General features: G+C 44.4%; 1 protein-coding gene across 1 annotated transcript in view; it reads right to left on the reverse strand.

Annotated features, from left to right (window-relative positions):
• Positions 1-4,194, reverse strand: part of phf24 (PHD finger protein 24) — a 55,727-nt gene extending 51,533 nt beyond the window's left edge. The window contains 1 exon segment of the mRNA XM_048259752.1: positions 3,723-4,194. The gene's annotated coding sequence lies outside the window, so the exon portion shown is untranslated.
• Positions 4,195-17,480: the final 13,286 nt, after the last annotated feature.

Below are 17,480 nucleotides of genomic sequence, written 5' to 3' on the forward strand. Positions count from 1 at the left end.
TGTGTGTGTGTGTGTGTGTGTGTGTGCGTGCGTGCGTGTGTATGTGTGTCTTTGTGTATATGTGTGTGTGTGTGTGTGGTATGGGGGTACGGGGCTTGTGAATGGGGGCCGCCACAAAGCATTCCTGTTTCATGGGAACCGTTCCCATTCAGCTGAGAATCTGATGCGCTGGGTCTCCAGACTCCCTGCACAACTCTGGAACTAATTACACTAACGAGTTCACACACACACACACACACACACACACACACACACACACACAAACAAACACTAACGAGTTCACAAGGGGAGGCTCACAGACGCTTACAAAGACTTACACAACTAGCACCCCGTCAAAACTCACACACACAGACTTACACAACTAGCACGCTGCAAACCTCACACACACACACACATACACACACCCACACACACAGACTTACACAACTAGCACCCCGTCAAAACTCACACACACAGACTTACACAACTAGCACCCTGCAAACCTCACACACACACACACACACAGACTTACACAACTAGCCCCACGCCAAACTCAAACACACAGACTTACACAACTAGCACCACGCAAAAATTCCACACCCACACACACACACACACACACACACACACACACACACACACACAAACCTACACAACTAACACCCCTGCAAAACACCACACAATTATTGACCACAAAAACCCATTCAGCCAGACTACTGGTATATATAACTAATGAGCGAAAAACACATAAATGACTAACACTGGCAAAACTCACACACAAAGGTGCACATAACTAGTGCCAAGGCAACTCACAGATACAAGCACAAGCCTTGAGTCCTACAAACACACACATGAAGACACAATCGGTGTCCTGCAAACACAGAGAAACAATCGGAGTCCTACACACACACAGACTCAATCAGAGTCCTACACACACACAGACACAATCAGAGTCCTACACACACACACAGACACAGAGTCCTACACACACAGTGAGACAAATACAGCGCGTGAACAGGGAACTCACACAGAACCGTTTTCATGAATTCATGGCACGAGCAGAAGCAGACTTCCCAGGCTGGAGCTGCTAACTGATGGGATTTGGTGAGTTTTGCGTGCATTCACTGGGCATTCACTGGGCTGAAAATAATTTCTGTAACGCAGTGAACAGCTGAGAAACTCAGTCACATGAGGCCTCTGTCTGCCTGCCTTCTTCATTCTCTCTTCCTCACCCTTTCTTTTTCACCTCAATTCTTCCTCTTATCCTCTTTCTTGTCTTTCATTCTCTCTCTCCCCCTCTATCTCCCTCAATTCCAAATCATATCATTCTCTCTCTCCCCCTCTATCTCCCTCAATTCCAAATCATATCATTCTCTCTCTCCCCCTCTATCTCCCTCAATTCCAAATCATTTCATTCTCTCTCCCCCTCTATCTCCCTCAATTCCAAATCATATCATTCTCTCTCTCCCCTTCTATCTCCCTCAATTCCAAATCATTTCATTCTCTCTCTCCCCCTCTATCTCCCTCAATTCCAAATCATTTCATTCTCTCTCTCTCACTTTCTCTAAGTGTCACTCTCCCACATTTGCTCTTTTTTCTCCGTCCCTTCATCATTGTTGTAAGTTTTGACACTTTATCCCTTTACACCTATCTCTCTATCTATCTCTACCCCCACACACACACTCCCTCCCTGTCCCATTTGCTTTCTGTCTCTAGAATATGTCTCGCTACAATGCCTTTTTAAGGAAAGGCATGAAAGCAATCAGTTGCTTTCATTAAAATTTGCTCTTATCTGCCACAAATCAAGACCACTTTTGGCTTATATTCTCTATCTCTGCGGGATGTTAGACATGGACACACACACACACACACACACACCCACAACACACACACACACACACACACACACAACACACACACACACAAAAGCACTCTCACTCTCTCTATCACACACACACACAGACACACACACACACACAAGCACTCTCACTCTCTCTATCACACACACACACACACACACACACACACACACACAAGCACTCTCACTCTCTCTATCACACACACACACACACACACACACACACACACACACACACACACACAAGCACTCTCACTCTCTATCACACACACACACACACACACACACACACAAACATTCTCACTCTCTCTATCACACACACACACACACATATGCACACATAGACACATGCCCACACGCACACACACAGAGGCAGAGTGAGGATGCATGGAGTTGAAATTCCCCCTGCATGCGAGCCCCTGGGCTGGGAGCTGTTGGAACATGGAGGAATTTGAATGTAAATGCCTTCAGTGCAAGAGGAGAGGAGAGGAGAGGAGAGGAGCCCCCACTCTGGCATTCAAAACCTGGCATCCGCGGAGCCGCTGCCAGCCAGTGTGCCCAGAGAAGCTGACAATAAGCCCTGTGAGAACGCCAAGGGAGAGGAGCGGAGAGGAGAGGAGAGTAGAGAGAGAGACCGAGAGAGAGATGGAGAGAGGGAGAGAAAGAGACAGAGAAGGAGGGAGAGAGAGAGATATGGAGAGAGAGAGAGAAATAAAGAGATGAAGAGAGAGGGAGAGTGACAGAGATGGAGAGAGGAAGAGAGAAAGAGAGAGAGAGGGAGAGAGAAAGAGAGGGAGAGAGAGAGAGTGGGAGAGGACATGGAAGCAGATAAGGAAGTCTGTGGTCCTCCAGGAGTGGATGACAGGTCCATCAGTGAAACTTTAATGGCGATGTGGCCAAGGTTATTAAAGCGAGATGAGAAAATGCGACTGCTCTTGAAGCCCACAGTTAGACAACCACACACAGCGCTCTATGTGCTGCTTAGAGTCCCGAGACCAAGAGAGGTCTAACCATTAACAGGTCTTAATCTGTGGCTTTAAACCGACTTGAATAATAAAGCCAGAAACACATTATTTCACATAGGTCACAATGACAGCAGAAAATATGTGCATTTCTCAATGTTTTATTTATAAATTCAGCACGAAGCTATGTAATTGACGTCTGCACTTTATGCTAAGGCTAGAGTGCCCTAAGTGAGTTGGTAATGGGCATTGTTGCGTCCTATACGCAGAGGCGTCATCTCTCCCCAACTGGGTTCTTTTCGTCCAGCTGGGTTTTTAGGACACCCTTCAAAAATAGATGACAGGACGTCCGTTTGAATTTTGATCCGAAACGGCTCTTTAAACACCCCTTGCACAGTGACAGATCGCACAGCTGTTTGTCTTCCAATCTGTCTGTCACCAGTGCTCACCAACACTCGTGAATTTTATAATCAGTTCATAAATACTGCGCAGCATGCATGTAACAACTATAGCGAGTTTCATGAAGGCGCATTTCGTTTACAAAAAACCTTTCTAAAACTGTATGACTGAGCGCACAGCATGTGTTGTGTAGACCGGTTTGATGAGACGCGTGATGTGCGCACCCACACCCTTCTACACAGTGACCTAAATTGCTACAAACCCATGCATGCGTTTCAACACCCACTCCCACACACACGACCAAGACTCGTCGAATACTTCAGTGTAACTCTTGCCATGTTGAGCTGCATTCTGAGAGCTTCAACCCAGCCAAGTATGGCGTGGTAGCAGCGGTCATCTTACAGCGTTTCCACCAGTGACGTTGCACCAAAATGAATCATACCGACCGAGCTCAATGAGGTAGAAATGTGCAAAGAATGAGGATGCGTTGTTTTTCAAGGTAGGTAGGGCAGAAATGTGCTTACCTGGGTGGAATCGTACGGCACTACTGGACACAGAACACGTTCGCCCTTTATCTTTACGCGCGGCTTCCCGGCATCTCAGGGCTCGCGAGCCACAGAAGAGTACGTCGCTCTTTCACCAGTGAATGGTCCCGTAAGTGGATTCCAATCCCTGCACTTCTTGGAGGGCTTGTCGGGCGACTGAATGGACTCGCCGACGTTTAGAGTAGGATGTCTAAATGTAAGACGGCGTGGACAGCTCCGGTGCTGAATTCTTAATTGTTGCGTTCCTTTGGCTTCCAGAGGACTTGCAACGGTGCTGCAAGAGAATGTAGAAACCGTCCGTTCGGAGGCTCGAGCTGAATAAAGATATGCAGGACAAAAACAAAGTTGAATCTACGGCGCTGTCTGTGTGACCTCCACAAACACACAGCTTTCACGAGTTGTCGAATCCATATGAGGCGCCGGATGGCAACTTGCTGTCAGTCAGAAAGCCGTGCGTCATCATTGGTCAGAATCTCTCCTCTGAAAAAATGACGTCCATTACCATTCTGTTCGATCTAAGGAATAATGAGATGTGTCGAGCTTCGCCATAGACTGTGGCTGCAATTAAATCAATTATCTATTTAAATGTCTAACATCTATAGAGGACGAATGCTTGAGGTGGAGAAAAAAAGGTGCAGCTACTCATCATTCACATGTATCATATGGTGGGTGTATCGATATCAGCAAATGTATCAGCTGATTATATATTATATATAGATTATATTGATCTTTACAGTGACTAAAAGATACTAAGGGATATTGGTGAGTACTTCACTGTGCTTACTGCTTAGGCATAGGCAACTGAGAAGGGCTGAAAAAGGTTAAATATTTGCAAATTAATCCCCTGTAGGGGGTCTGGGGGCATCAGCCCAAGAAGACTATTTGGGGATTTTATCATGTAAATAAAGTATTCTGGTGTACTCCGAGAAGAAAATAAAGGGAACAAAATGCCCAAACCAATGGTTGAAAACATTTTGAAATTGTTTTGAAAAGTTGAAATAGCTTTTTTCAATTGATAGCCTAAGGCACTTTTAACTATATGACTATATGACTATTGCAGAAAGCTTGCCATATAATTAATATTTAAGTATTAAATGTAATTTATAATTAGCACCTGAGCGCACGCGGAATGATAGGAGATGGCAGAAAAGAGTACCGGCAACTTAGCAGAGCTGCCAATTGCCTCTGTTAGGGGTTTGCATGGACGTCACGTTCTGGGCGGTAACCCAGCTGCATGGCCATGTTGGAGATACTCGGAGTAAAGAACTGAATGAAGTACAATGGAGTATTATGCACTACCTTAAGTGATTATAACCATGTCTAAACAACAGAAAAGCTCATCAAAACGCGTCCAACATGCAAAGGCATAGGGCAGGACTTGGACCACAAGTAAAGGCGCAATATTTCGAGAAATGGTTTATTGGCAGCGCAGATCCATATGAGTTGGGTGAGGGAGACGCAGTACCAAGTCAAAAGCCCCCCCTTCCTCTGATAACTTCTGGCAATATTCTCCTTTCTCCCTGTGCACTGGTGTAAATGGAGCAGCATGCATTATTGATGCTGAAGTAAAGGCAGACTGACCAGCAGATCTGTCTGGGAGGCCCCTCGTGTGTTGAGGCAGGGGAGGGAAACGCTGGACAACACTGTCAATAGTGAACAGAGGCATGTAGGTCTGAGTTACCCATGAGAGGAGGTGACAGGCAAACAGATCTGTGTGACAGATCTAGACCTAAAATGTAAAATATAAATTCAGCTGTTAGGATAGGTTAGGGTCACATGGTGTGTGTGTGTGACCATTAACGTCACTGAATTGGAGTAGTAAGGCTGCCACTGACCAGACAGCAATATAGGCGGAGGTGTGTTTGGATCGTGCCCTGCGGCCCAGTTTCCGAGGGGAGGGGATCATGCTCTGTACAGTATGTCAGCACATGTCACAGCAGTACTAGCAGCACGCAGGACATGAGTACATGTTACATCACACAGGACATGAGTACATGTTACATGAGCACACAGGACATGAGTACATGAGTATATGTTACATGAGTACACAGGACATAAGTACATGTTACATGAGCACACAGGACATTAGCACATGTTACAACACACAGGACATGAGTACATGTTACATGAGCACACAGGACATGAGTACATGTTACATGAGCACACAGGACATGAGTACATGTCACAACACACAGGACATGAGTACATGTTACATGAGCACACAGGACATGAGTACATGTCACAACACACAGGACATGAGTACATGTTACATGAGCTCACAGGACATGAGTACATGTTACAGTTCACATGACATGAGTGCTGCCAGCATTGCTGCAGAGGTTGAAGGGGTGGGGGGTCGGCCTGTCAGTGGTCAGATCATACACCGCACACTGCAACAAATTTGTCTGCATGGCTGTCATCCCAGAAGGAAGCCTCTTCTAAAGATGATGCACAAGAAAGTACCCAAAGAGTTTGCTGAAGACAAGCAAACTAAGGACATGGATTACATGCATTACTATGTTCTTATTGAGCTTCTGTCCCAATGAGTCTTCTCAGAAAGTGTCTCTCTCAGGGGATGTGTTTAACATGGAGTCTGTTGCACTGTGATCATGACAGCCTCTCACCACCAATCCATCTCCATTGTCATCGTCACTGATAGTTACTCATTTTTTTCTAATTCTTTCTCTTTTTGTCCACGAGCCTCTCTCACCGTGAGTCCATTTTGTCATTGAGAGAGTGTTTCTGTCCAGTCTCTCAGTGGCTATCTTCCATGTGGACAAGCAAGCTACACCTGGCACGTAACTGAATCGTTTCGAGAGTAAAAATCGACTGGTCTAATGTGAATGTACACGGCACTATCACATCTGGTGGCCACTTCCACTGAATGTAGTGGAAGCAAATGGTTAACGTCACAAGCGTAACACTTCAGTTACGTGCTTGGAGCGTCCACTCAATCTTCCTCTTCCTCCTCCTCCTCACCAGCCCTGCCTCTGGGCAATACTCTTCCCATTACTGGCCATTTGGCAGGCGGACAGACAGACACCTCAACCCTATAGCCTCCGCCGACAGTGTGGGTCAGCTCTCTGATGGATGTAGGTAGATAGATAGATAGATACTTTATTGATCCCCATGGGAAATTCAAGATGTGTGTGTGTGTTTGTGTGTTTGTGTGTGTGTGTGTGTGTGTGTGTGTGGTGTGTGTGTGTGTGTGTGTGTGTGTGAGTGGTGAGGGCAAAATGCAATGGTGGCCAATACTGCAGTCAGGAGCATAATAACAAATGATGGTGATCAGAGTAATTTTATTATCATTAATGACTGTGGACTAGTAAAAGCAAGACTTCTTCATTAGTATTGTAGTGAAACATTCCAGAGTGTATGTATTTTAACATTCCAGAGTGCATGTATTTTAACATTCCAGAGTGTATGTATTTTAACATTCCAGAGTGCATGTATTTTAACATTCCAGAGTGCATGTATTTTAACATTCCAGAGTGCATGTATTTTAACATTCATTTTAATCATCACCCCAGCCTTTGATCATGCCAAACCTTTTGTCCACCAAACTGCTCTTGTGACCTTTGTCAATCAAATGACCCATTGATGAGTCACATGACCCATTGATACTTAGACAATCATGAGAACCACATGAGGACACATGACGACAATCAATTGATGATGATCCTTTCCTCTTGAAACAATCAAAGAGGGTGGGCTACGTTTTAAATGCAGAGGGAAGACGCAGCTCAGGAGGTGCAGTTGGCCACCGCCATAAGCGGTGAGCTACGCTGGCCTCCGAGCTCATGTGCTGGCCTCCGAGCTCGTAGTTCTAACACCATTGTTAACCAATAAATGTTTCACCATGTTTTCAGTTTTCAAACCTGCCTCTGTCTACTTGCACTCAATTTTTCCTTGCTCCAACCGTGAGGCCTATTTAAATACCATTAGGCCTTTTAAAATGCAAAGTTCTATGATGTGGATGATGAGATAATTTCAAATAAGGAGCTTGCAGTATGCAATATACAAGATGAACGGGTCAACCAATTCTACTGAATCTCTGACACCGAGGTGGTTGTTCTCCCACAGGGTGGGAGGAAGTGGTCACTTGATGAAATCATGACGACCTTTAACCTTAACCTGTCAGAAATGATATGATGGCACACAAAGACCCCTTATATGCATTAAAAATAGAGCACTCCAAAGAGTCCACAAGGCTTTAAAAAGGCATCTCTCATGAAAGGACAGCAGCAAAGCATTCTCTGCAACAAAGAATTAGCCTCAAGCACAAAATGACACAAAAAAACACAACTAAGAAGTGTCCTAATTTAGTACAGAGCACGTTGTGTGCCCTGCATTTGAAGTCAATCATTGCCTTATATTGAGCAGACTTTAAAGCGACCAGTCTGACCAAGCAGCAGGCTTTGCCCTGTGAATGACCTGCATTAATACAAATCATATCGGATGTGACGCAACATCAGGATCCAACTCCTCCAACTGACCACTTCACCGCAGGCTGGACACCACCCCATATTATAGCCGTAATGCTCTAATGGGTTTGAATTGCTTCCACTCATTTAGCAAAACACTTTTACTGCAACAGGAGAGAAGGCATCTGGAGGTGGGCCCAGCCTGTCTCTTAAGCCTGCCAATCAAAACTAATGTGGAACTGAAATAGAACTGATCTCTCTCTGTTTTCTGCCCCCTTATGTTCTCCCTCGTCTGAATCATGTGTCAGGTGTGTCCGTTTCAGAGTGACATTTGTGATGTTTGTGCCACTTGTAGTCTATAGGGCGGTCAGAAGCATTTGTAATTTCTCCCCCCATCAACAGGAAGGAGTGGCGGAGCCGACTTCCTCCGAGCGCAGAGAGCTACGAGTGAAGAAAGCTCACCAGATGGTGAAGAAAGCTACGAGTGAAGAAAGCTCACCAGATGGTGAAGCGCAGAGAGCTACGAGTGAAGAAAGCCAGGGGCGTTTCTAGACTTTAAGGACAAGCTGGGCTTAGCCCTGCTGGACCGGATGTAAATGTAAAGATTAGCTGAGGATTTTTTTGATATATATACCATACATAAAAGGTGTTATTATAGTAGACAACAGACTACATTAGACTGCCCAAATGATTTATTATTGAATTACTAGGTACATACATGTTTAAGTGTGAGGTTGCATGTAAAGTATCATTAAGCAAATGTTCTGCACCTCCTTCTGTTGATCTCCCTTCTCTCTCCATCACCTGACTGCTCTTTTGTTGTTTGATCTATGCCAGAGATCTACCAAAAAGACAGTAAATTGTTTGATGTTGAAGTTCTGTCTCAGTCTGTTTCTCTGTCTGTTCTTATCACTTACTCTCTTCTTTCATCACTTGCTGCTGTCCTTCTCATCATTTGCTATTTTTGCTTCTCATCACTTACACCTCTCTCTTCTCCTCCTCATCACTTGCTGTTGTCCTTCTCATCACTTACACCTCTCTCTTCTCCTCCTCATCACTTGCTGTTGTCCTTCATCACTTACACTTCTCTCTTCTCCTTCTCTGAATAATGGTTACCAATGTCCATGCCTGATCCTGACATAGGCCTATCTGCTCCTGCTGCTGGCTCCTCCTCCTCTGTTTGTAGCCCATCTTTGCTGCTACCCTCTACAAAATCATGGAATCAGATCAGTGTGTGGCAAACCAACAAAAACATACTACATTGCCGGATACAAAGAACTTTTGAGATTGCAATTTTCAGCTCTAATTACAAATGCTTTGCTTATGCATAGGGCATTTGCATACATTTCAGTGGCATTTAAAAACATTCCCATGAAACATGTTCATCCCCATGAAACTTGGGTTTTTTAATGCTGTTTTATGTTTATGTCATCAGCTTTGTAATCACTTTGATGGTTAAATGGCTCATTACAGGGTGAATGAAAGCTGTCTCAGCCCCCTCTAGATATTTAATGGTTTATAGTTTGTCACTGTTAAAACATCTCCCTTACGAAGGCCAACTGTGTATTAAAACTGCAATTTTTTGCTATAGTGTTAGAGAGTGTAACATCCTCGTCTGCTCCTCAGAACATCAGTACAAATGTTCAACAATGGGGGAAAGCATTTAGCCCTTCTGGCTAAATTTAGCTATTTAGAGCTGAGTGTAATAAATCTCTCTCTCTCCCTCTCTCAAAACGAGCACTGAAATGTGTAGTGCCAATTAACCTGACCAGATGCCTTGCAGTTGCCTAATGCTTGCTTAGCCTAAAATTGCACCAGGTTAATGCTGGTAAATATTGAAGTTGGCTAGTAAATTTCAGACAGAAAATACTGATTGCCTTTGAATGGCGGGTGAATTTCGCCACTTCATTTGTCAGTGACTGGTAGATAATCACATTTCCAAAAGTTAATTTTGACTCCTGGTTAGTGTTTACTAATGATAGCTTGCTAGCTAGCCAGCTAGCGATAGGATAGGTGAACAACACTAATAGCTGGCCTTTATGGAGTCGGTCGGACAGAACTAAGCTTATATTTCTAAGAAGGCTACGAGGGATAGAACGCCAGATGGTGAAGCCCAGAGAGCTACGAGTGAAGAAAGCTACGAGTGAAGAAAGCTACGAGTGAAGAAAGCTCGCCAGATCGTGAAGCCCAGAGCACAAATCGATAATTGAGACCCCTTGACTTGAGCGCTCGTCTGAGGACTCTTTGGAGTCGCCGCCCAGAGCACTCGAGGGAAAGTGGCGTTCACGGCTCATTTTATTTACAATCAGGTTGCATGTGAAGCCGGCCATAAATACATCCCTGGCATGTGATGCCAAACGTGTTGCCTGGCAACCTCAGCATTCTACCCCCCAACCCACACACACACACTCAGTGGCCCACTTGTGAGCTGCAGATTTTTGGGCTTCACGTGGAGCGACACGTCTAAATGCCAGTGGATGTATGTGTGTGTGTGTGTGAGAGAGAGAGAGCTGCCAGTAAACGGTCGTTGGCGTTCATTAGTGGAGGTGGGGCAGACCTGAGGTAACTCTGTCAACGCAGCTTTGCCTTGTCACTTAGACAGGAACAAAGTTACTAAACCAGATGGGGTCTACAATGAGCCTCCAACAATATCAAAACCCGCCAAGAATCAGCCTGCACAACCTTAGAACCTGCCTAGAACAGCCTCAGAATCAGCCTACACAACCTCAGAACCTGCCTAGAACAACCTCAGAATCAGCCTACACAACTTCAGAACCTTCCTAGAATAACCTTAGAACCAGCCTAGAACAAGCCCAGTCTAGGTTCAGCCCAGAACATGGTTAGAGCCAGAACATGGTTAGAACCAGAAAATGGTGGTTAGAACCAGCCCATTACTGGCCCTGCATAGTGAATCTGCCAGCTCAGACTCAGATCCGTTCTGTGGCCTCAGGCGCCGCAGAAATAACAGAGCAGAGTCTCATCATAAATGCTAATTTCTGTTTGATCACATTACGCTACATATCATTGTAGAGGAAGATTTTAAAAGCTGTCTCCTTGACAACTTGAGAGAGAGAGAAGAGAGAAAGAGAGAAAGATGGCAAAGAACAAACGAGAGGCAATGTTTGGCAAGGAGTCCAAAGGGAGGTAGCCTACTCTACAAGTTCTAAAGGGAGATAGCCTACTCTACAAGTTCTAAAGGGAGATAGCCTACTCTACACGTTCTTTTATGAGGGGCCAGTGTGACAGTAGCGAAGAAGCTCTGGATGCATTTTAATGGGCTGCACCTCTGGCTTTCTGCGGAATTTGAAAAATATTGAACCACGTGCATCTGAATGTTTAATGGATGATATATAGGCAACAAGCCTGGTGTAATGTAATAAACATTGTTTGACGTATGTTTTAAATCATAATGCGTAATTTGATTAACATTGTGTGATCTAGCCTATTTCTCCGCCGTGAAATCAATCTTTGAATTAAAAGCCTCTCCCGTGTATAATCAATTCGCTGCTCTCCCCTGCCTCGTGAGCGCGTAAGAGGCTCAGGAGAGCGGATGAGTTGGTGTGTTTTCATCCATCAGCAGATGGGCAGTGGTGTGAGTGATTTATGTATATCTAATGGGAAGAGTAATCCCTTGAATGGCAGGATATCATGTGAGATGACATGCTTTCATCTAACACCATGATGGGATGGGATCACTAATGAGCACCTTACTGCTGCATGACTGCAAACAAGCTTGTTTAGAACTGTGTTTAGAACTGTGCAGTGTTTAGAACTGTGTTTAGAACTGTGCTGTGTTTAGAACTGTGCTCTGTTGAGAACTGTGTTTAGAACTGTGTTTAGAACTGTGCTCTGTTTAGAACTGTGTTTAGAACTGTGCTGTGTTTAGAACTGTGTTTAGAACTGTGCTGTGTTTAGAACTGTGCTGTGTTTAGAACTGTGTTTAGAACTATGCTGTTTTTAGAACTGTGTTTAGAACTGTGCAGTGTTTAGAACTGTGTTTAGAGCTGTGTTTAGAACTGTGCTGTGTTTAGAACTGTGTTTAGAACTGTGCTGTGCTTAGAACTGTGTTTAGAACTGTGCTGTGTTTAGAGCTGTGCTGTGTTTAGAATTGTGTTTTGTAGCTAAGTTGTGTTGAGCATACGCATACTTAATACTCTGACTGGAATTCAGTAAGTGGCTCTGAGGTTTTTGATGCCTGTTCTCTGAGAACGCAACATACCGGGGGCGGCATCAAGAATCAGAGCATGTATCGGCTTGTCACTCAACTGGATTTGCGATGACTGCTAAATGCCTGCCTGCCGGCTGGACTTCACGTTCGTTGGGATTTAATCAGTAGAAAACTCTCTTTTGGTCTCCTCATGTAAAACAACCTTGGGTTTGTGATAGGTGCATTATAAACATTTGTTTAAACAACAATTGTTAAAAACAAAAATTAAAAAAATAGCTATACTATTATTATAGCCTTTATTGATTATTATTATTATTATTATTATTATTATTATTATTATGGAACATGGAATGATGTGTGAACATTAATAACCTTTTTTTTGTTTTTATCAATTATCCCTATTGCTTTCATCAGGGACAGCTGAAGGGCTTGTATGCATGGTTCTCTCTACTTGGATCTTTCATCAGGGACAGCTGGAGGGCTTGTATGCATGGTTCTCTCTACTTGGATCTGTGGTCCTGCCTCCCGGCCTGCAGACGAATGGCCTGGGAGAGACACTGCTTCCTCGTTTGCCGTAATAGAGCGGGGGTCTAAGTGGATTAGCTCAGTAATGCTGAAATGTGATAGAGACGAGCTCGCTTCTGCTCCCCACCGCCCTGTCTCTCTACAGCATCCTGGACATTAGTCCAGAGTGGTGGGCCAGGCTTCCTGTTGGACTCACGCCAACAGACAGCTTCCGGTGTCATGACAACGCCCAGGAAAAGGGCAATAACGAATCTCATGGCTTATGGGCTGTATTGAACACTGGGCAAATTAATTAACGCTAGTATTTGGAACAAATGTGTACTCTTCGTGGATTAAGTATACACTAAGCCAGATATGAATTTTATGCATTGATCTCTATAGATCTGTTTTTGTCTGGACTTGATTGTTAATGCACCCAAAAGCTTTTTCAAGATCAATTTCATTTGGTGACTGATCTTTTCCTACAGTATGCACTGACTGAGAGTCCAGGTGAGGAACCATGAGCTTCAGTGGGATTGATGAGTGATGGCCGGTCCAAGGGAAATTCCGTGCAGATTGCCCTGGACGAACGTCAACAATTCCATTAAATCGGTTTCTTGATTCAGTGGCTCAAACACCGGTCAGGGCACTAGAAGATATCTACGAACACACAGAAATGGCCGCCATCGTTAGTCATCCCTGCGGCCAGTCTCAGTCCCAGTCTCCTCCAATCCGTCCGCTACTCTCAGGGGCGACGCGGGGCAGACACAGGACAGGGGAGCGAGGTCAGAGGTCAGAGAGCCCACAGCGTCCACTAGCAGTCCAGTCGTGTGTTATACAGCAGCGTCCACTAGCAGTCCAGTCATGTGTTATACAGCAGCGTCCACTAACAGCCCAGCCGTGTGTTATACAGCAGCGTCCACTAGCAGCCCAGTCGTGTGTTATACAGCAGCGTCCACTAGCAGCCCAGTCATGTGTTATACAGCAGCGTCCACTAGCAGCATCCACTAGCAGTCCAGTCGTGTGTTATACAGCAGCGTCCACTAGCAGTCCAGTCGTGTGTTATACAGCAGCGTCCACTAGCAGTGTCCACTAGCAGCCCAGTCGTACAGGAGCGTCCACTAGCACCATCCACTAGCAGTCCAGTAATGCTATTAGCCTTGCTGCAGCGTACACTAGCGACAGAGAGGCCTACACATCACACCTGACCACAAGCGTCCATCAGCACCAACAGGATCGGGGGTGGCTATTTATTTATTTCTGCTGCAGTGGCAGCCTACACCGCAACCCAATGCTGCTGCACATCCATCTCAGCCGGCTATAAAAATGATTCCAAATGAGGTTGGCGTATTCACCCAGAGACTGAGGGGCCGAGAGTGATTAAATCAGTGATAAGAGCCTCACACGCCATGTACAACCGACCAGCCAGGAGGGACTATGAGATTTAAAAATGACATCCCGAGCAGAAAAGAAATGGAACACACAAGAATAGAACAGAATTAAAAAATAATTAAGAAAGCCACCACTATGGTGAAAACTATGGCTGGGTTGATTTGTTTAGATCCAGTGATTGATCCAATTGCTGCCTTGACAACGCTACGTCATGACTTCGGTACTCCATAGAATAGAATAGTTATATCCGAGTTTCAGTGAAATAGATTTACTGGGTGTAACATTGTACTGTCCTCCCTGTGTGTATCGAGCACAATTTGACAGCCAGCCTAACTCCTTCAAGAAAACTCGCAAGTCAGGTTTTAGCCTCCAAGCTCCGGTTTTAATGAATAATGAGTAAAACTGAAAATGATACAAAACATATGTATTCAATATTCAATATCTGAAGAAATATACGATTAAACAGATGAAAAAGTATCCATCAGTAGCTGATCAGTAGACACATAGAAGGCAGCATGGTTTTATCAAATAAAGATAGATTTATCAGAAATTACCAAATAATGTCACTAAATTTAAAATCTACTTTAAGTAAGCAATTATTAAACTTACGGACGATGCTTTTCAAAGGCTTTAACATACAGGATGTAGAAAGATGATAATTCAGCAAATAACTCAAAATGTGCTGCTGCTTATCAAGATTGATAAGCAGCATGGTTGCTATGGCTGTGCAGAAAAAGGTGTATGAACATTATGGGATAGATCATTGCTATTCTTTATGGTAATTCAAATGAAACTTCCAAAAGTGTCATACAGTAGGAATGAGTTTGACACGGTGTGAAGCACTGTGTCATTTTTAGCACAGTGAGAAGCACACTGTGCTGTCGGATGAGTTTGTTTCTCTCTCACACACACACACACACACACACACACACAAACACACACTGTGCTGTCGGATGAGTTTGTTTGATGAAATAGTGCACATCTTCTATAGTAGCAGCATAGACTTAGCTGTCATCTTTATATGTGTTCTTTCTCTCACACACACACACACACACACACACACACACACTATGCTGTCGGATGAGTCTGTTTGATGAAATAGTGCACATCTTCTATAGTAGCATAGACTCAGCTGTCATCTTTATATGTGCTCTCTCACACACACACACACACACACACACACACACACTGTTGCTGTCGGATGAGTTTGTTTGATGAAATAGTTCACATATTTTATAGTAGCATAGACTCAGCTGTCATCTTTACAGTATATGTGCTCTCTCACACACACACACACACACAAGCACGTGCGCACGTTGAATGTGCGTTCATATGCATCCAAATCTATTTCCAGCAGTCGGGAAGCGAGACACACACACACATACACACACACATACACACACAGACACACACATACACACACACAGGCAGTTGGGAAGTGGGCCACGGCCTTCTGTATTTCAGCCCAGATGAATGTGTGCAGGAATAGAAAGGCCTTTATGTGGCTCTTTTTATGTGTATTTGATGATACACACACACACACACACACACACACACACACACACGCACACACATACAGGCAGACACACATACACACACACACACACACACACACACATACAGACAGACACACACACACACACACACACACACACACCACGTTAGCTGTAGAAAAGAACGTGCAGGTTAGCTGTGGACAAATGAATGAACAAACCAACAAAACTTTTTGTAGGGGGAGCAAGCTGCAGCATCCCATACCACATGTGGGTCCAATGCCTGTAAAGTTCCTGCTAGGAGAACCACATGGGGGTCCAATGCCTGCTAAGTCCCTGGTAGGAGAACCACATGGGGGTCCAGTGCCTGCTAAGTCCCTGGTTGCAGGGTATAAGTGGCCCTACCAGCTACACCAGCAAAGACCAGCAAGAGCTGGAAGAAAACCAGCAAAGACCAGCTAAAACCAGCTTAAACCAGCTACCAGCATAACCTGGTTTCTAGATGTTTTTTTCAGCAGGGTATATACTCTTTTGATCCCGTGAGGGAAATTTGTTCTCTGCATTTATTCCAACCCTCCGGTTACAAGTCTGAAGCGCTAACCAGTAGGCCACGGCTGCCTAGAGAACCATATGCGGGTCCAATGCCTAAGGGTAGGCCACACAAACACACACACACACACATACATACACACATGCATACAGTACACACATCACACACACACACATCACATACACACACGCATACACACATCACACACAAACACACACACACACACACACACACACACACACACATCACATACACACACGCATACACACATCACACATCACACACACATATATACAGACAAACACAAACACACACACACGCATGCATGCATGCAACACACATACATACAACACACACACACACACACACAAATAGACTCACACGACATACACATGACACATAAACACTGGTTTAGAAAAGGTGGATGAACATTCCAACTGGTTTAGGAAAGGTGGATGAACATTCCAACTAGTTTACATTGACTTCATCAGAGTTTACACACTTTTTTAATTTGAAAACCCATTAACCAATCAAACCCATTAACCAATCAAACTATAATAAAGTGCCTTCCGTGTCATACAAGCCAAACAGCCATACAAGGTGCTTAATAAAACATGGCAGAAATGTTTGAGAAGTGTGTGGCTTAAGGACAGACCTGTCACAAATGCTTGAGCAAAATGAAATGCCATAGATATACAGCCAGTTCCCATCATGCCCAGGGATATGCTGGCCAGCCACTTCCACCCAGTGGAAATTAGCCATTTAGAGACCGTTTACTTCAATTATTTGAATATGTGTTGCACAGGGCCCATGCTTCTGCTTGGTGCTTCGCACTATAAATACTTTGGATGGGTTGCTTGAGCCTCCTCTTCCCAAACCAGTTCTCTCACACACCTTCTGCTGCTGCTCTGAGGAGATTTATTCCCAGGTGTGGAATATCATTCCCCAGGTGTGGAAGTGTGAGATGAGAGATGTGTTTGATGTGTCAGGTGACAGGTGTTACTTGAGTTTCTAGAAAGAGTCTTTTGCTGGATGGAAGTCTTCTTTTATGGGAGCAGTGCTTGATCAAGAGTTGGGTTTAATGGGAGTAGTGCTGGATCAAGAGTTGGGTTTAATGGGAGCAGTGCTGGATCAAGAGTTGGGTTTAATGGGAGCAGTGCTTGATCAAGAATTGGGTTTTATGAAAAGAGGGAATTGAAAAGTTTG

The sequence above is a fragment of the Alosa alosa genome, chromosome 12, assembly GCF_017589495.1.
Source record: "Alosa alosa isolate M-15738 ecotype Scorff River chromosome 12, AALO_Geno_1.1, whole genome shotgun sequence".
NCBI classification, from domain to species: domain Eukaryota; kingdom Metazoa; phylum Chordata; class Actinopteri; order Clupeiformes; family Clupeidae; genus Alosa; species Alosa alosa.